Source organism: Lissotriton vulgaris, chromosome 8 (assembly GCF_964263255.1).
Source record: "Lissotriton vulgaris chromosome 8, aLisVul1.2, whole genome shotgun sequence".
In the NCBI taxonomy this organism is placed as follows: Eukaryota; Metazoa; Chordata; class Amphibia; order Caudata; family Salamandridae; genus Lissotriton; species Lissotriton vulgaris.
The window spans coordinates 425,951,205-425,968,897 of NC_141696.1; the positions used below are offsets into that span (position 1 = coordinate 425,951,205).

At 44.8% G+C, this 17,693-nt stretch overlaps 1 protein-coding gene across 2 annotated transcripts in view; it reads right to left on the reverse strand.

The window, feature by feature from the left end:
• The window catches only part of LOC147697124 (cytoplasmic FMR1-interacting protein 1), a 533,654-nt gene extending 518,613 nt beyond the window's left edge, over positions 1–15,041 (reverse strand). Inside the window, exon 1 of one of the 2 annotated variants that reach the window (XM_086934191.1) lies at positions 14,886–15,041. The gene's annotated coding sequence lies outside the window, so the exon portion shown is untranslated. The remainder of the gene's footprint in view (positions 1–14,885) is intronic. The other variant, XM_086934192.1, reaches the window with a different exon arrangement.
• Positions 15,042–17,693: the final 2,652 nt, after the last annotated feature.

Sequence of the window (17,693 nt, forward strand, 5' to 3'; positions counted from 1 at the left end):
GCCCGTAAACACGGCCCGTTGAAATATGACAATAACTCTATCTCCATCTATCCCGATTTCACTCCCCAAGTGCAGCGACAACGATCTGGGTTCCTCGGAGTGAAACGTCGCCTGAGAGACCGGGGACTGAAGTACGCCATGTTGTTTCCAGCCCGACTGCGGATAGAGTTTAGAGAACGTGCCTACTTTTTTGATCAGCCGGAGCGTGTTGCCGACTGGTTGGACTCGTTGCCGGCGGAGGACTCTGAGAGCGGAGGCCCTGGTGGTGCGGAAGGTGGTGCAACGGCCCAGGAGTAACATGGGCCCCCGGGGGTCCAGATTGAGACTACGTACTGTACAGAGTAGATTAACTGTGTGTTCTATGGTTATGCCCGTGGCGGTGCGGGAACGGGTGATTTCTCCCTTCCTCCTCGGGGGGTTCTTTGTGTAGATAAGATGGGGCGACAGGCACACTGCAGTTGGGGGTGGCTTTTTAGTCAGCAGGGGTGCAGGGTGGGGGGTGTTGTAACGGGTTTCTGTTGGGGGGTTGGTTTCCGGGGCCTTGGTGATGTTTCGTTTTGTTTGTTATGTCTCTTTTTTCATGGTATCTTATTGATTGCAAATATTCCGAACTTGGGGTTGTGGAGGGGGGTTGGGGTGGATTGCTTATGCCGCAATGGGGGGGGGGTGAAATGCGGGTTCTTTCTTGGAACGTCAACGGGTTGGGCGACAGGATCAAGCGGGGTATTGTGTTGCAATTTTTGAGACGACATGCCCCAGATGTTGTGTTCCTTCAGGAGACCCACTTAATTGGAAATGCTTGCAAGGCCCTCGACCGCCGGGGTTATCGCCTGATCGCACATGCTGGTTTCACTTCTGGGTCCCGGGGAGTGGGTATCATGGTGAAGTCCTCCCTAGCTTTTGCTATTGACAAGGTTATCCTTGACGACCGTGGGCGGTATGCTGCTGTCTCCGGGAGGTGGGAGGGTAAGCAGATTGTGCTGGTTGTCGTCTATATTCCCCCGGGGCTGCAGGCTACCACCTACGCTGATCTCGGCAGGACTCTTCTTGGCCTTCCTGATGGATTGTTAATTGTGGGCGGGGACTTTAATTCTGTTATGTCTGGTGAATGTGATCGACTTCCCCCTAGAGTCCTGCTGCCGTCCCAAATGTGGCTCAATGAGATGGCTGATACTTTTGGCCTGGTCGATGCTTGGCGCTCACTGCACCCCACACTCCAGCAATATACTTTCCACTCGGGTGCGCATGGCAGCCTCTCTCGTATCGATTATTTCCTTATGTTAGCCTCCACTCTGTCCACTGTCCGGGAGGTACGACATCTTCCCCGGGGTATCTCGGACCATTCCCCCTTGATGATTAAGATTTCTGTGGGTGGTCTACTTGGTAACAGAATCCCCCCTGTCCCTCCCTGGCATTTTCGTAGCCCCCGGCTCCGCTCAGATTTGGTGAAGGCAATTGATTGTTATTATGACGAGAATGTTGGCTCAGTTACCTCCCCTACTGTTCTTTGGGAAGCCTTCAAGACTGTTATCAGGGGTTCTGCTCTATCACTCATTGCTGCTGAGCGTAGGGTAAAGAGGGAGGCTGTTCTTGCTCTTGAAACTGAGATCGCTGCGCTTGAAAGTGAACTGGGTGGGGATGACACGCCTGCATTGTTGCACACTTTGGAACTAAAACAAGCTGACTATAGAGCTTGTGTCACTGATGCTGCTAAATTGATGCGAGCGAATCAACTAGGCCGACTGTATGATGTGGGTGACAAAGCTAGCAAGCTCTTGGCATGGCTGGATAAGGCTGAACGAGCGAGTCGTGTTGTGCCCGTCATTGTTCGTGAATCCGGTGAGAGTGTCTCCGATCCTGGTGAAATTGTTGATTGCTTGGTGGACCACTTCCGGAAGGTTTATACGCCTGTTAGTGATCGGGATGAGGCTGATTCCAGGCTGCTATTGCGAGATATTGCCCTGCCTACTGTTTCGAATGAAGATGGTCTTGCCTTGGAAGCCCCTTTCGCCGTTGATGAGATAGCCCTTGCTATCCGATCTTTGCGCTCAGGTAAGGCGATGGGCCCGAACGGGTTGCCCATTGAACTCTATAAACTTTGTCCGGACAAGATGGCCGCCCACCTGCGCAACATGTTTCTCGAGGCGGTTGAGGCTGGAAGCCTCCCCCTCGAGCAGCGCCTAGCTACCATAGTGGTCATTCATAAAGACGGCAGGCCTCGTGACCGCTGCACTTCCTACCGCCCCATCTCTCTCCTGAACGCGGAACCCAAAATCCTTGCCAAGATTCTGGCCAATCGGTTGCTTAAGGTGATTTGCAACTTGATCCATCCGGATCAATCCGGTTTCATCCCGCATAGGAACACGGCCCTTAACCTGCGTAGGCTTCACAGTGTTCTCGCGAGGGCTCCAATTCTCGCCGAGCCGGCAGTGGTTGCCTCCTTAGACGCCACTATGGCTTTCGACACTATCGAATGGCCCTATCTCTGGGCGGCTCTCGCTAAGTTTGGCTTTGGTCCTAACTTCATCGCGTGGGTCAGGCTCCTTTATGAACGACCATTGGCTCGGGTCATGGTAAATGGTAGATGCTCTGACCCTTTCCCCTTAGGCCGCGGTACCCGTCAGGGCTGTCCGCTCTCCCCGCTTCTATTCGCATTGGCGCTTGAGCCCCTTGCTGCGTGGCTACGGTGGGAGCCCTCGATTAAGGGGATCAGATGGTCCCCGGATCTCGAGGATCGTGTCTCCTTGTACACGGATGATATCCTTCTTTATCTTACTTCCCCTCAAAAGTCGCTTAACGTCATCTTTGACGTTCTCACATCCTTTGGTAAGAACTCGGGGTTAGTCATCAACTGGACCAAGTCCTGTGTTTACGTTATAGCCGGGGCGCTCCCGCCTCTGCCTCGCAGGTTTCCCATATTGGTAGCGACTGATGGCTTCAAGTATCTGGGGATCCGTGTCTCTATGGTCTCTTCGGTCCGCTATGAGCGGAACTTGTATGCTCCGCTCCGCAGACTCAAGCAGGACGTGCGACGGTGGCGTGAATTGCCTCTATCCCCATTGGGCCGAGCGGCACTCTTTAAAATGATGTCGCTCCCCCGGTTTCTCTACGCCCTGCAGAATTTTTTTGATCCTGTCCCTGCTCGCTACTTCCGAGAGGTTGAGAGTTTACAGCGACAACTGATTTGGGATGGTCGTGCACGTATCGCCTTGTCCAAGCTCACCCTCTCATGGTATGATGGTGGTATTGCGTTGCCGGATATAAGACGCTATTACTGGGCCTCACACCTGAGCGCTATCAACCATGCGACGTACGCTTCGTAACCCGCTCCCGCCTTTGCTTTGGATAAACTATTATTGCCCGGTGGCAACTTCAATAGGGCTCTGTACTCAAAGGCACCCTTTCGACTCCTTACAGGCCCGACGAAATGTGCTGTGCGGGCATGGAGATATGCTACTGTTGCCACGGGTTGGGGTGGTAGGCTGACACGTATGACGCCTTTGTACGACTCGGATCGGTTGGGTAATCTGTGGAAGACGAAGGGATTCGAGAAGTGGGACATGATTGGGATCAGTAAGGTGGAGGATCTATGGGCTCGAGGCGCTGTTAAATCCTTCGAGGTATTGAAATTGGAATATCGGCTCGACGATAGGGAGCACTTCCGGTATATGCAGGTTCGGCATGCCTTGTCCTCTGTCTTTCCATCTGGTACCGATATCCCGCAGTCCTACCCCTTGGAGGATCGTGTTTTAGACGGCAATGTCCCCGATAGCACGATTTCCTTAATATATAAGAAGCTTGTCAACAACCGGGCTGACCAACTTGAGAAACTTCGTGCTACCTGGACGGCTGACGGGCTCGAGCTCGACGACGAGGACTGGCAGTCAGCTGTATCCTCCCCTAAGGAGGTGGCTATCCCGGCTCGGCTTCGCTTTGTTCAGTTGAAGATCCTCCACCGAGTGTATCTGACTGGTATGCGTCTGGTGCGGATGGGTTTGGTTTCGGATGGACGGTGCAGGCGTGGGTGTGGTATGGATGGCACTTTCCTTCATGTTCTGTGGGAATGCCCGTTGATTGCAGACTTTTGGTCTAGAGTGCATGATGTTATGGGTCGAGTCACCGGGATCCCGCTCCTTCCCTAAGCACGACGTTGCTTGCTGAATGTGTGGGAACCGTCAGATTGTAATGCTGCCCAGACACTATGGGTCACTCTGGGCAACATGGTTACAAAAAGAGATATAGCGCAGCTCTGGGGCTCTCCTAGACTACCATTGCTCAGGGCCTGGAAAGAGAACATGGACTGGTGCATGTTCCGAGAAAAAACTGTATATGAGGCGCGGGGGCGACCCAAAAAATGGTCCAGGGTCTGGGCGCAGTGGAATTCGTACCGAGGAGACATCTGCTCCCCTCCACTTGACTATGAGGTTCCTCTCCCCTCCTCTCCATGATTGACGTTCCGTTCCCAATTTCCAATATAGCCTTTGCTTTCTCCCCCGTGCACGCCCCCCCTCGCCATATAGGTTCCCTCATTTATTAGCGCTCTCCCCCCCCTTTCCCCCCCTCTAGCGACCCTTGCCATTATGATACCATGTGTTTGTGTGTTGTTGTTCTTTTCGACAAAATCATAAAATTAAACCTTTCTTATCCTATTTGATACGGTGCTATGTTCCGTCCGACAATGTAGCCTCGAGAGATTGCTTTAACAACGTACTGTCTTCAAACTTACCTTTCAACCAACCGTAAATGTCATAGCGGCCGGCCCTGCGGGGTTGTAGGCAGACGCTGTGTATTGTGCATTCATAAATAAAGGTTTAAAAAAAAAAAAAAAAAACATTCATACCCATGGTGGTGATAAATGGTAATGAATGTCAGTAAGCATACACATTTTTTTCAATGTAAGCCAATCACTCACAACCTTTTTTCAATACAATGTAAGCCAATCACTCACACCCCAAAGTATATACTGAATGATTATTGATATTCCAATAACAGAGTACAAATCTGATATGTAGGATATGGGTGCACTTTAAATTCGAATTGTGATGGAAATCGAACATAAACACCCAGTATGTCTAAATTTCTATGTACCATTAAAGATTATTCTAGTGGGTTGGTGAGGGTGGCCGATGGAATGTTTAAGGATGTGCTAAATTTATTGATCAAGTTGAAGCCATGGAATATCGTCGTTGAGACCTTCTTTCCAGGTCCGCAGCCGGTACACCCACCTTTGTTCTCGGATGTGCAGTGGCCTACTAAGATCAGTAGTGTGTTTCTTCATAACTTCTAGGACAGTCCACCTTAGATCTGTGTCTTTGTGGTTCTTTTCCAAGATGTGTCGGGTGAGTTTAGTGTTGTTTTTCTTACAGCGTATTGTACTGCGGTGCTCATTAATGGGTGTCTTGATTTTTCTTGTCGTCATCCCCACGTACCTGAGATTACAAGGGCACGTGAGGAGATAGACCACATTTTCTGTGTTGCAATTACTGACAGAGTTCAATGTCTATGGGCGTGTTGTTCCTATATCAATAGTTTTGGAAGATGTAGTAAGCGGACATGCCACACATCCCCCACATGGATAATGGCCAGTGACCTTCTGTGAGTTCCATAATGTCATTTGGGTGTCTTCTCTAGAGTCTGGATCTTTAGCTCGTACCAATTCGTCCCGCAGATTTTTGCTTCTCTTAAATGCAAACAGGGGAGGCTCCCAGTGTTTCTCAGCCCCCTGTAGGATGTGCCAGTTCTTTCTGATAATTTTCTGTACTTTTTTTGAAGCTGGAGTGAATGTTGTGACACATACCATTCTATCCGATTTCTCTTTATTGTTTGTTTCAAGAAGGGCTTCACGGTTGACATTTCTTGCTCTTTTCTTTGCTTTTTTTATAAGTTTTCGGGGATAATGTCTTTCAACTAACTTGGAGTCCAGTTCTTCTGCCTGTTGCAGAAAGGTATTTGTTTCTGAACAATTTCTACGGATCCTGAGAAATTGACCAACAGGAAGGTTGTCCCTCAGGGCTTTTGGATGATAGCTTTCGTAGAGTAATAAGCTGTTCTTGTCTGTTGTTTTATTGTGAACTTTGGTACTGATACCCTCTGGATCCATTTTAATATCTAGGTCAAGAAACACTGCATGATTTTTGCTTATAGAGGGAGTAAATTTGAGATGTCTATCTTTCGTGTTAACCCACTGTACGAAGGACTCAGCTGAAGTTTGGTCCCCCCTCTATATGATGAACACGTCATTGATGAAGCGTTTCCATGTCTTTAGGTTGGCAGAAAATGGGTTACTGTCATGGAAGATAAAATCTTCCTCAAACTGTTGTACGTATAGACACGCCAAACTAGGGGCAAATGTGCTGCCCATTGATGTTCCACCTATCTGATGGTATAGGGCACCCTCAAATTCAAAAACGTTTTCAGTAAGGGCTATTTCTGCACATTCCATGCCAAATCTTTGTGGTGTGAGGAAGTTCCACTCGATGTTATTGAGGATCTGTTCCACCACTTCCAAAGTACGTTGTTGAGGGATGCTTGTATAGAGCGCCTCTATGTCCATTGTGATGAACATATCTTCCATAATGTTGGTCTCTAAATCCCTTAGGAGGCATAGTACATCTTTAGTGTCCTTTAAGTAAGATCGTGATTTCTGGACTAATGGTTTGAAAAACCAATCGCAAAATTGAGACAGAGGTTCTAAAACAGAACCTATGCCTTGATGCCTTCGGGTTTTAATTGCGCATAACAAGTTGCTTTTCATTCATTCATTCATGCCGGACACAATTGGTCTGCCAGGCGGAGGAAACTTCTCCTTGTGTATTTTTGGCAGTGTATAAAATCTTGTTATTCTCGGGCTGTCATTCACTAGGAAATCTGCTTCCTGTTTAGTAATCCAGCCATTACAAACAGCTTCATTGACAATTTTTTAGAGGGCGAGGACTGGTCAATGATGAAGCATGACACCCGGTGGTGTGTGAGACCAGTCCTTCACTTTTTGTGAGATGCCAGCACTCACAAAATAACACTACACTTACACTAGTAACATTTCTTCTGGTAGCAGTTCATTGTGGTAAACACTACATCCAAAAACTACCACCAAAGGGCCCAGAGTTCATCCTCAAAATGTAGGGCTAGGTCCCAGCTTCTGCCAAAAGGTAAGCATCATCTCTAATTAAGTACAACACGGGGAGAAAATTTGACCTTGCCATAACCTGTATTACAAATGCAATTCAGATTTACCATTTCCCTGTAAAGTGTCTCTCCACACTACTCACTACTCTTCAGACACAATGGTTAAGTAGATACATAGGACAACAAATAGTCCTACGCAGGGCCTTTGCCAGGAAATTAACTGCACGCGGTTAATGAGGGGCTGAGACAATACTGTTGTTATGACACAGATTTGTATCTCATGGGAGGAATATCTTTAGCAGCCAATAAACCTTAATTTTGCAGACATATTATGGATATCATTTTTCTTAGTATAAATAAAGGCTATATATTTGGTATTGGAAATGGAGGGACGGTGCTTGGGTAAAACATTCAAAGGTTTTTCTTTTTATTCAGTGGTAAAGAACACAATACTTTGAATACAAACTCTGGTATTAAAAGCGTCAAAATCATGTCTGTCAAATTGAGAAGTAATGGCATAGAAGCACTATTAAAGATTTCACTAGAAGACTGTTTTAAATGAGACTTTGCAGATTCATACATGTGTTTTCCTGGGTCATGTGCGTGTTTTCTAACCAATGTATACTTCTGAGACTCCAGCAGGACATGCTATCTGTACAAGGGAACTAAATCACAACCTACAATAATAATTGTATTGGATTCCACACAGCATAGGAAGGAAGCCTATAGGAAGGCCATCAGGCTATATAAAACTGAAATCAAAGTTGCACAAGCCCATTTCTATGAAATTAAAATCAGCACGGCCGCCAACTCTCCCAAGGAGATTTTTTCGGATAGCGAAATCTCTGATTACCCCGCCTCAAATACCTCCATCGAGGGAAGGGGCTTTGACCCGCTGTAACAAACTAGCGGTGTTCTTTCAACAAAAGATCCAAGCTATCTATACAGCCTTCCCCCTTATTCAGCCTGAGCCAGAGGAAACCGAGGCAACGGGTTCGGTTCCGGTGTTGGAACAATTTCGCCCTTTGGATGCAGATACACTAGATCAGGTCATTGGCAAGGTGTCTTCAGGCTCCCCGTCGGACCCTGCTCCGTCTCAACATCTCGTGGCGGCTCTTGACTCCGTCCGTACAACAATCATCGAGGTATTGAACTCCTCTATTACAACTAGTACAGTCCCCTCCCAGTGGAAGTGCGCAATGGTCAGGGCCCTATTGAAAAAGCCTAGTCTGCATCGATTAAACCTTTCCATCTACCGCCCAATCTCGCTCCTGCCATGGTTGAGTAAACTGTTGGAGAAACACATTAATAATATCCTGGTCAACCATCTAGCATCCAACAACCTGCTGGATGCCACGCAGACCGGCTTCCGTCCTCACCACGGGACGGAGACCGCTCTGTTGATGGTAACAGAGGAGGCAAGGAAGTTGGTGGATGAGGGGGGAATGGCTGCCATCATTCTCTTAGACCTGAATGCAGCGTTTGATACGGTCAATCACACCATCTTGGCCGACCGACTCAAGAGTGTCGGGGTAACAGGCGCTGCACTGGCATGGTTCTCATCCTTCCTCAGCGACCGCCACTTCCAGGTCTTCGAGGGAGATGTGGCCTCCTCCAGTTTACCTCTGGGATGTGGGGTTCCACAGGGTTCGGCCTTAAGTCCGACGCTCTTTAATATTTACATGAGGTCGTCAGCAAGGATTATCCATCCATTTGGCATTAAGATCGTCAGCTATGCAGACGATACCCAGTTAGTGGTATCACTCCACCACGACAAGGGCTCGTCTAGCACCTTGGCTCCTTGCCTTGAAGCAGTGACCAGATGGATAGAGCGCTCTTACCTCCGCCTCAACGGGGACAAGACAGAGATTATGTGTTGGGGAATCCATCACCCACTGTCTCGGTCCCCATGTGGCCGCCATGTCTAGGTCCCGTACCATCTCCAAAGCTACAAATAAAGAGCTTAGGCATCTGGTTTGACAACTCCCTTAACTTTGGACACCAGGCCACCATGCTCTCATCAATCTGCTATGGATTATTGATAATGCTCTGTAAAATTATTCCCCTCCTTCCATTTGAGGCTAGAAGGATAGTGGTCCAAGCCCTCATATTGTCCCGGCTGGACTATGGAAATATTCTGTACCTAGGAGCCCCTCAAGCCACAATAAATAAATTACAAGTAGTTCAGAACTGTGAGGCACGGATGCTCCTGCAGGTTCCACGGCGGCAATCAGCAAGGCCAGCATTGCAACAGTTACACTGGCTACCTACTACTGCCAGGATACAATTCAAGTCTATGTGCTTGGCACATAAAGCCATGTGGAAGACCAGCCCATCCATCTTACACCCACTTGCCGCCTAGGACTCTACGTTCTAGCTCTTTATATCTGGCTACCACTAAGAAAATAAGGAAGGCGAGATGGGGAGGACGCTCTTTCTCATTCACTGCTGCTAAATTGTGGAACTCCCTTCCCCAAGCTATGCGGGGGAACAACAACTTGTTGACCTTTCGCAAGCTCTTAAAAACACACTTGTTTGGAATGCTTCCCTAGCGGTGTAGACTGATGTGATTCTGCTTCCTTTCCCGTAAGCGCTACGAGGCCTCCAGGTAGTAAGGCGCTATAGAAATACTCTTCATAACAGATCATATATCATAATCTGAAAAATGATTTACTGAGCCCATACCTTGTTGGCTCACAGTAATTAAATCCAAACAGTTTACTGAAGTGCAACAACCACAAACTTTTTTTGCATTACAAAGGTTTTATTCCATCCTATTTAACGCAATAGTATATTCTTTACTGCAAGTGACAGTCAGGGACTCGTGGTCCAGGTTAGATGTATATGGACATCTAACCTGGACCAATAGTCCCTGACTGTAACGTGCCACACAAGAATTGTATTGTGTATTTCAAAATCGAATGTAAATTTGTTTGGGATGATAAAGTATGGCCAGGTAGAACAAAGACTGAGGACTACCTATCAGTCTAATGAATGAACTATTTTAAGCAATTCTTTCACCACATTACCTGAATTCTATTCACCCTTCCCACACCTAGAGCACTCACTCATTCTGCACGTTCCACTGGAGCAGCCTCTCCCCTTTTCCTCTCTGTCCAATACTGTCACTTACAGTAAAGAATATACTGTTGCGTTAAATATGATGGAATAAAACCTTTATAATGCAAAAAAAGTTTGTAATTGTTGCACTTCAGTAAACTGTTTGTATTTAATTACTGTGAGCCAACAGGGTATGGGCTCAGTAAATAATTGGTCATAATATTATTGTAGGCTGTGATTTAATTCATCATCGAAATTAGGTCTAGGACCATTGTTTTTCTTACCACATTAAACCCAGGTCCAGGACCACTGGGTCACTCCATTTTCATAATGGATCTGTACAAGGGAGGCATAATGTGCAAGGACCTCGAGGTAAGTTTTGTAGGGAAGAGAGAAAATCTAAGTACGATTATCAAAAATCCCACATATTCATTTGCTTAATGGGGACGTGAAAAATGTACCCATATGGTTGGCTAGTTCTGGATGGGTCAATTTTTCTACAAACTTTTCCAGTGGATAAAAGTGAAGTTTGAATTGTCCAACAAAACCCCTAAAATGAAAACCTACCATTGCTACTACAGCCATGCCCAATTTCACACTGGGTATAAACCTTTAAACCCATCATCCTACTACTTACGATGGTCAATCCCATTTGGGCAAAGTAGGCCTCAAAAAATGTGGGGGGAAAAAGAGCCCAGTTTTGCAGAACCAATGGTTAAAGCACACAATACAGAATTTTCGTATCCTTTATGCATCTGACTCTCCTGCAAGCAGGGCGTTGGAAAATCATAACTTTCAAAGCAGTATGAGTTATTTACTGCAATTTAGTCAACCTGTAAGCGCAAACAATAGCGATGGTTGCTGGTGTCCCAAGATGGGATTCAAACATAGAGCTGAGGTAAGAAAGTCCTACACATTAAGCCAGGACAGTAGAGTTACTTTATTTGATGTATTCAAATGCTAGAAAAACGACTTCAAAGTATTTTCTACCTTTTTTGCTAAGCTACCTTTGTCATAGTTCTTGCGATCTATCACAACTAAAAAGACTGATGTTTTCTGACCCAAATTATTTCAATAGATTACAGACTGCAAGTGACTATGTACTATTATGAAAAAATATGGATTTCTTATGACAAAAAATTACTGTTGCTAGGTACTTGCACGCTCTGTTACACTGATAAGAAAGCAAAATACAGGAAAAGTAGCAATTTAATTTACACCAGAAACTCTCGAAGAGTGCAAACCTTTAGTGAGCTAGAGAGCACTAAAAAAAGAATAGTCTGAAATTTGCCATTTGAACCCACAAGAGAGAGAAGAGCTATTTGCTGGTTGAGTATGCAGACAAAAATGTATTTTAAGAAACATTATCAGCAAAAGTTAAAACCAAAATCTATTTACTGTTATAAAAGTCGCAACACTAACGGTTTGTTTCAAAATTCCCTCAACTCAAGGGTTTTTTTTTGTTTTGTTTTGTTTGGAAAAGAGGCTGAAAATTGTGCATCATTACATGGGGCCATTGCATGATCTATTCAGCCTTCAGAGCTCATAAATATTGGCTCCTGTCTTCATTGATATCGCTGTGTTAAAAATATCAACTGTCTGAACATTTCCAACTGGCTTAAATCAAGGATTTACAGAGAAGTGCTCCCTAAAGGAAACTAGTAACAAAATATATAAAACCGATTTACAGTTTTAAATAATACCAAATAACAAACAGTTACAAACAGGAAAGGGCTGTAATTTGTACGTGCATATACATTACTAAACACAGTGTACGAGAAACCATACACAAAGAATGCACATAAATCAATACATCAATTTTCAGACATGCCAACAAACACCCAGGTATCCTTGCACAATAAATAACAAACATGCAGCTAACAGTGCACACAGACTAAGTCACACATAACCATGTACAACAGAATAACGAATGCAGTGTATCGATCCATAAAAAAAGAAAAAATATCACCACTCTGACTGAGAATCATTAATGGGGGTAGCAGAGGCAACTCTGGATTTCCAATACTGGCAGAAAGTATGCAATTACTACAATCTACAAATGTAAATAACAATAAAAACTATTTTCTAACCAGCACATTTTATACCCAGACTCTGCAAGGATGATGCTGATATAGCAAACAATGTAAACATGTTTGCAACTTGTCCACGCATACAACCGTTGTATGAACCACATGACTCTCCACTGGATTCCAAGCAGGTAGGTTGTTGAGCACACAGGGCATTAATAATATGAAGCAATGTAGTAGGAATCTCAAGACATTATATTTTCGCCTTATGTTTATCACAAGGACACACACTTGATATTTGAAACAGTACTGAATATCAAAGCTTGGAAGGAAAGAGTGAAACAAAATACACCAGAATAATAAAACTGGAGTGGAACAGAGGTAAGCAAATAAATGTCTTCCAGAGCCTTATACTTAATTTTGGTCTCAAAGTAATAGGAAAGAAGTGTCGATTAGTTGGTGTCCACTTACGCATATAACCCACTCACCAAATCCTTCTTGAATATTGCCTCTAAAGAAATGGGAGTAGAATCCAGTGTATATTATGATAAACTCTGGAGTCATGCTGGAACATGAAGGGTTTGCAGGATTAATAGATGACTTATGCATACAAGGGTAAAAGCAAAGATTTCGGAAGCAGAAAGACTGAAGGACAAGTCAATCTCAGTGCAGTATTTTTCTAATAATCTTTGTCTGTCGGGTTCTCAGTTTATGGTCTTTGATCAAACTGATAAATTCCCCTTAAAGCTTTTGAGTATGAAGGCACAGTGCACACACTGATTTAATTTTGCAGACGAAACACAATATTTTTCAGGTGACTTTGGACATGTAAAGCCAACAAGTCACTGCTAATGATTTCGTTTATAGAACCTTTCAATTATTCATGTTTCAATCAGATTTTCAACAATGTATCATATCACCCAATCAAAAAGAATGTCACTTTTTTCAGAACTAAAAATGTTTTGTACAACAAAAAAAACATTTCTGAGGTTACAATGTAAGGACTTGTCCACTACTAATGATGTGGTCTCTTGGTACTTCAAGGCACAGATAGGATTGTTTTTTAACGAATATTTCATTAAAGGGCGTGAGGATGGAGAAAATAGAGGGCTGGACTGTAAATTCCTGTATTTTGACAAAGTATTAATAAATACAAAAGTTGTACAATCAGAGTCTTATGCTTAAATACATTGTTTCGTTTAAGGTTCATCATATTTGTGTCTGAACATTCTAAGTGCTAAAAATAGAAACCATATGTAATTGCATATTCACTAAACATCTGCTTCCTGCAGATCACATTTAAATTACGACAATACTGCAGACAAGTATTATAACCCCCCATTACAAATATGGAAGTACAGTAGACATAGAGGTACTGTCCCACTGAAATTGTGGCAGCCCTGTTCGGAAGTATTGACATACAGCCACACAAAAAACTCAGCAAGTTACCAAACAGCTGTTGAAATCTGTGCAGCCTGCAAGTCCCAAGTTTCATTGTCAGCAACACCAACTTAGCCTTTCATCTTTCACAAGTTGATAAATTGAAAGCCATCAACTTGAACAGTAGCACCTGTTGTTTACAGCACTTTTTGACAACTAACATTGTGATAGGTTGCGCAATATTAAACAAAGATATTATCACTAAGATAGGAGCCATACTAGGAAGGACTACTGCTACCCATTGCGAGTAGATCAACACTTCTGAAAGAGGCCGCACTGTCCAGTACTGTTACAGCGGCCCTGCTGAAAAGTGGTGGTACTACCACACCGGCCGTATAGGAGACAGTTCAGTAGCTGTTCCAGTACGAATGTACAAGTGACATAATGGATTCAGGAAGTGCATTTCACTTATACAGTCCATTATTTTAATGCAATTAATAATTCAGTGAGTAGGGGCCCTGCAGCTAGCTCCCCCCACCCCCCATGCCACCTTCTAACCAATAGGGAATTCCCAGGGCCCTCGCCTGGCATTTCCGGAAAACTGTGGATATATGAATTTGAAGTACCCCATCTCATGCAAAGAAGGTATCGTTTAAAACACACTTTGGAGGATTACATAGTGGGCAACTGGTGGCGAGCAGTCTTACATAATTAGTTCAATTCTGGATATTTCACGGGTATGTTTCATCTAAGAACACAACTTTTAGAAGCCAGAGTCTCTGGTCATATGGACTCGTGTTCACCAGCAAAACAAAACATGTCTAAATCTCTGTACTGGGCGGGGCTGAGTAAACTGCATCGGGTCATTCGGATGCAGTCTTCTACTTGAATAAAGTGATGGCAAATAAATGGCGGGGGGGGGGGGGGCAAGGTGTCGATTAGTATTTATATCTGGGCCAGTAAAAAACAAAAATTGGGGTGAAAGGTATCGCAATCCAGAGGTGGATCAGAGACAGAAAGAATGACAGGAGAGGGGTGCAGAGCACAAACCCAAACAGCATGAGTTTGGGGGAGGGAAGAGGCCTGGGGTAGGTGGCAAGGGACAGCAACGCCAAGAAGTGTGGAAATGCAGGAGTTACAGCAAAAAAGCAGAAAGGGAAGTGCCTGTGCCTGTAAGTAAGGCCAGGGGCGTGAGTGGCCAAAAGAGTAAAAAGATTTACTTTTTTTCGCTGATCACACAAAAGTGCCAATCCTCTCGAAACAACCCGCAGTTTTTCCAAAAGTTAGACTTACCTCCGGCGCCCAGAGATCTTTAAAAATCCAAACTCTCTGCTTCGCTTTCGACTCTTCCCGACTTCAACAAGTGAAGGCAGGGAGTGGCAATAGGAAAGCTAGTTTGCAGTGATTGACAGTCAGTGGGCGGGGCTATGTTGTGCCTGGTGGCTGCTCTATCCCCTGCATCATGTGGTTGGTTAAAAAAAAATAACAGGACCGCCCCGGAAAAGAAGACTTGGCAGCTCCGGAAGCAAATGCCTGACGCTCCGGAACTGAACGCCTCATTATTCAGTCCGGAAGTGATCATCCAGGTGTGCCTTGTGTTTACAAACTACAAGTTGAGGTCGTTGTACTCTGTGGTTAGACTGTCGGGCACGATGATCCCGGGTGGCACCCATTTTGGCACCAATAGCTGCTGTTCCACCTCCTTGTGTTAGACAGGAGGCGCCGCCACGGACCCAAACTACTGGGCGTTCGGAGAGATCTCGGGACCAGCACCGGGGAGAGAAACTAGCCTGGTTGTGAGATCCGGATGGGCGGGCAGTGATGGCTCTGTAGTGATGGCTCTGTAGTGGACGAGCTAGAAAAGACTGAGTCATCGGTCAGGATAGGTCGGTGAGGGAGGCAGACTGAATTGGGGCATACGAGCACATCCCATAACCCAAAGGCAACATCTCAGCTGCCAGAAGACGGCAATTAAGAAGAAATTCCAGAGCCAAGAGGATGAATGAGGGAGCTTTGTTGGGATCACAGCCAATGGTGATCCTCAACAATCCAGGCAGCTCATTCTGTTTGAAATCCCACTACCGAGTTCACAGAGCATGTGGAATGGAAAGACATTCTAATAGGGCTTTAAGTGAGATGAAAACAAAGTGTGTGTGGTGGTGCGGGTGGGGCCTCTAAAAGGGGCGTGGCTTAAACATGTTAACTCCATTTCCCTGATTTCCATAGGGTGCCACTAGAGTGATATTTTGGTAGCTTTCTGTTATTATTTACTTACTGCCCTTTATGCTGACTGGCATGTAGGGCAGCAATGAAGTACTTCCACTTCTGTCATCTTGTGCAAGTCTCTGTATGGTGCCCCATCTATGGTTCAGGGTCTTAATTTTTGTTTCCACAGTTTGTCTCAAGGTGTTCCTTGGCTTGCCTGCCTTCTGGGGTTCAGTGGAAAGCTGTTCTTGTGATGGAGTCGAGGTCTCTTCAGATGGTGTGTCCTAGCCATCTCCCATCTTTTTCTCATAATGATTGTGTTCATGTGTTCGGATGTGCTGTGGAATGCAGGGTGGGAACGTGCTGTGTGTGCCCTGTGTGGAACATAGGAAGGGTTACACGGAGAGGTTCGTATGGCAGTTGCTGCTGGGACTTCAGCACTGGTAAAAGGGAATAAGCCATGGGCCTCTTTATTCCCTTCACGGGCGATCCGGTGTTGAAGCCCCATTCTTGCACTCTGACGCACCAACCAGCCAGCCGCTTCTACTGCAGTTCCCCGGTTCTGCTGTTCTTCGGCTTTTCGACAATTGTGTTCCACCAGGGCTTTGAAAGTGCACATTAGTCGGCCTATTGATCGGGAATCCCTTAAAGTAAGCACAGCGCAGAGTGCCTTTATATTCTTTCAAAATTAATATGAACTTGGTACCTTGGTTCTTGGTATATATTCTCAATGAAAATAAGGAATAAAGCAAAAGTATTCCTTATTTAGTATTTGTATTACTATGGCCAAACTATGTCTGTTTTTACTTTTTTCAATCTCCTGTTTCGTCGTGAACCACAAACACGCCTTAGAATATTACTAGATTATTTTTTATTTATTTTTTTATTTTATCAAAAGCAAATTTTTTTAATTATTTCTTTTTTTCAATTCAAACACATTTGTATATACAAATAATTTTTCCATATATACAAAAGAAGCCCTTCATTTCCAAACTAGGATGTCACAATGAAACAATAAACCGGACATTCCTATCGAGATCAAACAGATTAATGTGAGGAAAACAAATAGGTAGAAATTATTTAAACCAAATATTTTTTCAGTCCCTCAACAAATTATTTCAATTAATCAAAAGTGTTTTCTATATATCTGTTGTCTCTTTACAGTCGACGCGTTTCAGCCAATCAATTCTGGCCTCTTCAGGACTAGGGCTATTCAAAATCCATCGGGTTATAAAGTCATCTGGGGTTGAAAAACGTTTTCAGAATGTGTCAGGCGCTTTCTTTTTTTCACTGGGCTCGCATTCTATCCAATGAATGGGAGTAGTTAGTTTACTGTCGGTGCTTGGGTGAAAATATCACCATTTTAGCAGCATATAGCTGTCACACAGGACGCCTCTTAGATTAAACCGCTCGCGTTCGCGTTTGTTTACCGAAGGTCGGCCACGTTTGATGCTCCTTTTCCCGGGGTGATTTCTGTGTGTCTTTTGCTTTCGAAGTTGATCTCCGCTGTGCTGACTATGTTAGGGACTACCCGCCTCTATATTCTCTTTCAGGCTTCTGGATTGAACCTGATTGACTGTGGAAACACACTTGCGCGTGTCGTCGCAACAGGCCCCGTCCTTCCATTCGGTTTTTGGTTGCTGTAGGTACCCAGTGCCAATTTTGAGTCTTATCCAGGGCTGATTTAACCACTAATTCCTGTGGAAACACATGCTTCTTATGTGCAATATCAACGGCCATCTTGAATTGGGGAAGTTATTAAGAATTACATTAGAAGAAGCCTACTTGTAGCAAATTAGCCGGCGTATCATGGCTAATTGACAGTTTGGTTTTATTTAAAGGGCTTGCTTATTCTAGGCGTATGCCACATTGGTGATCAGCACACCTTTAAGTACA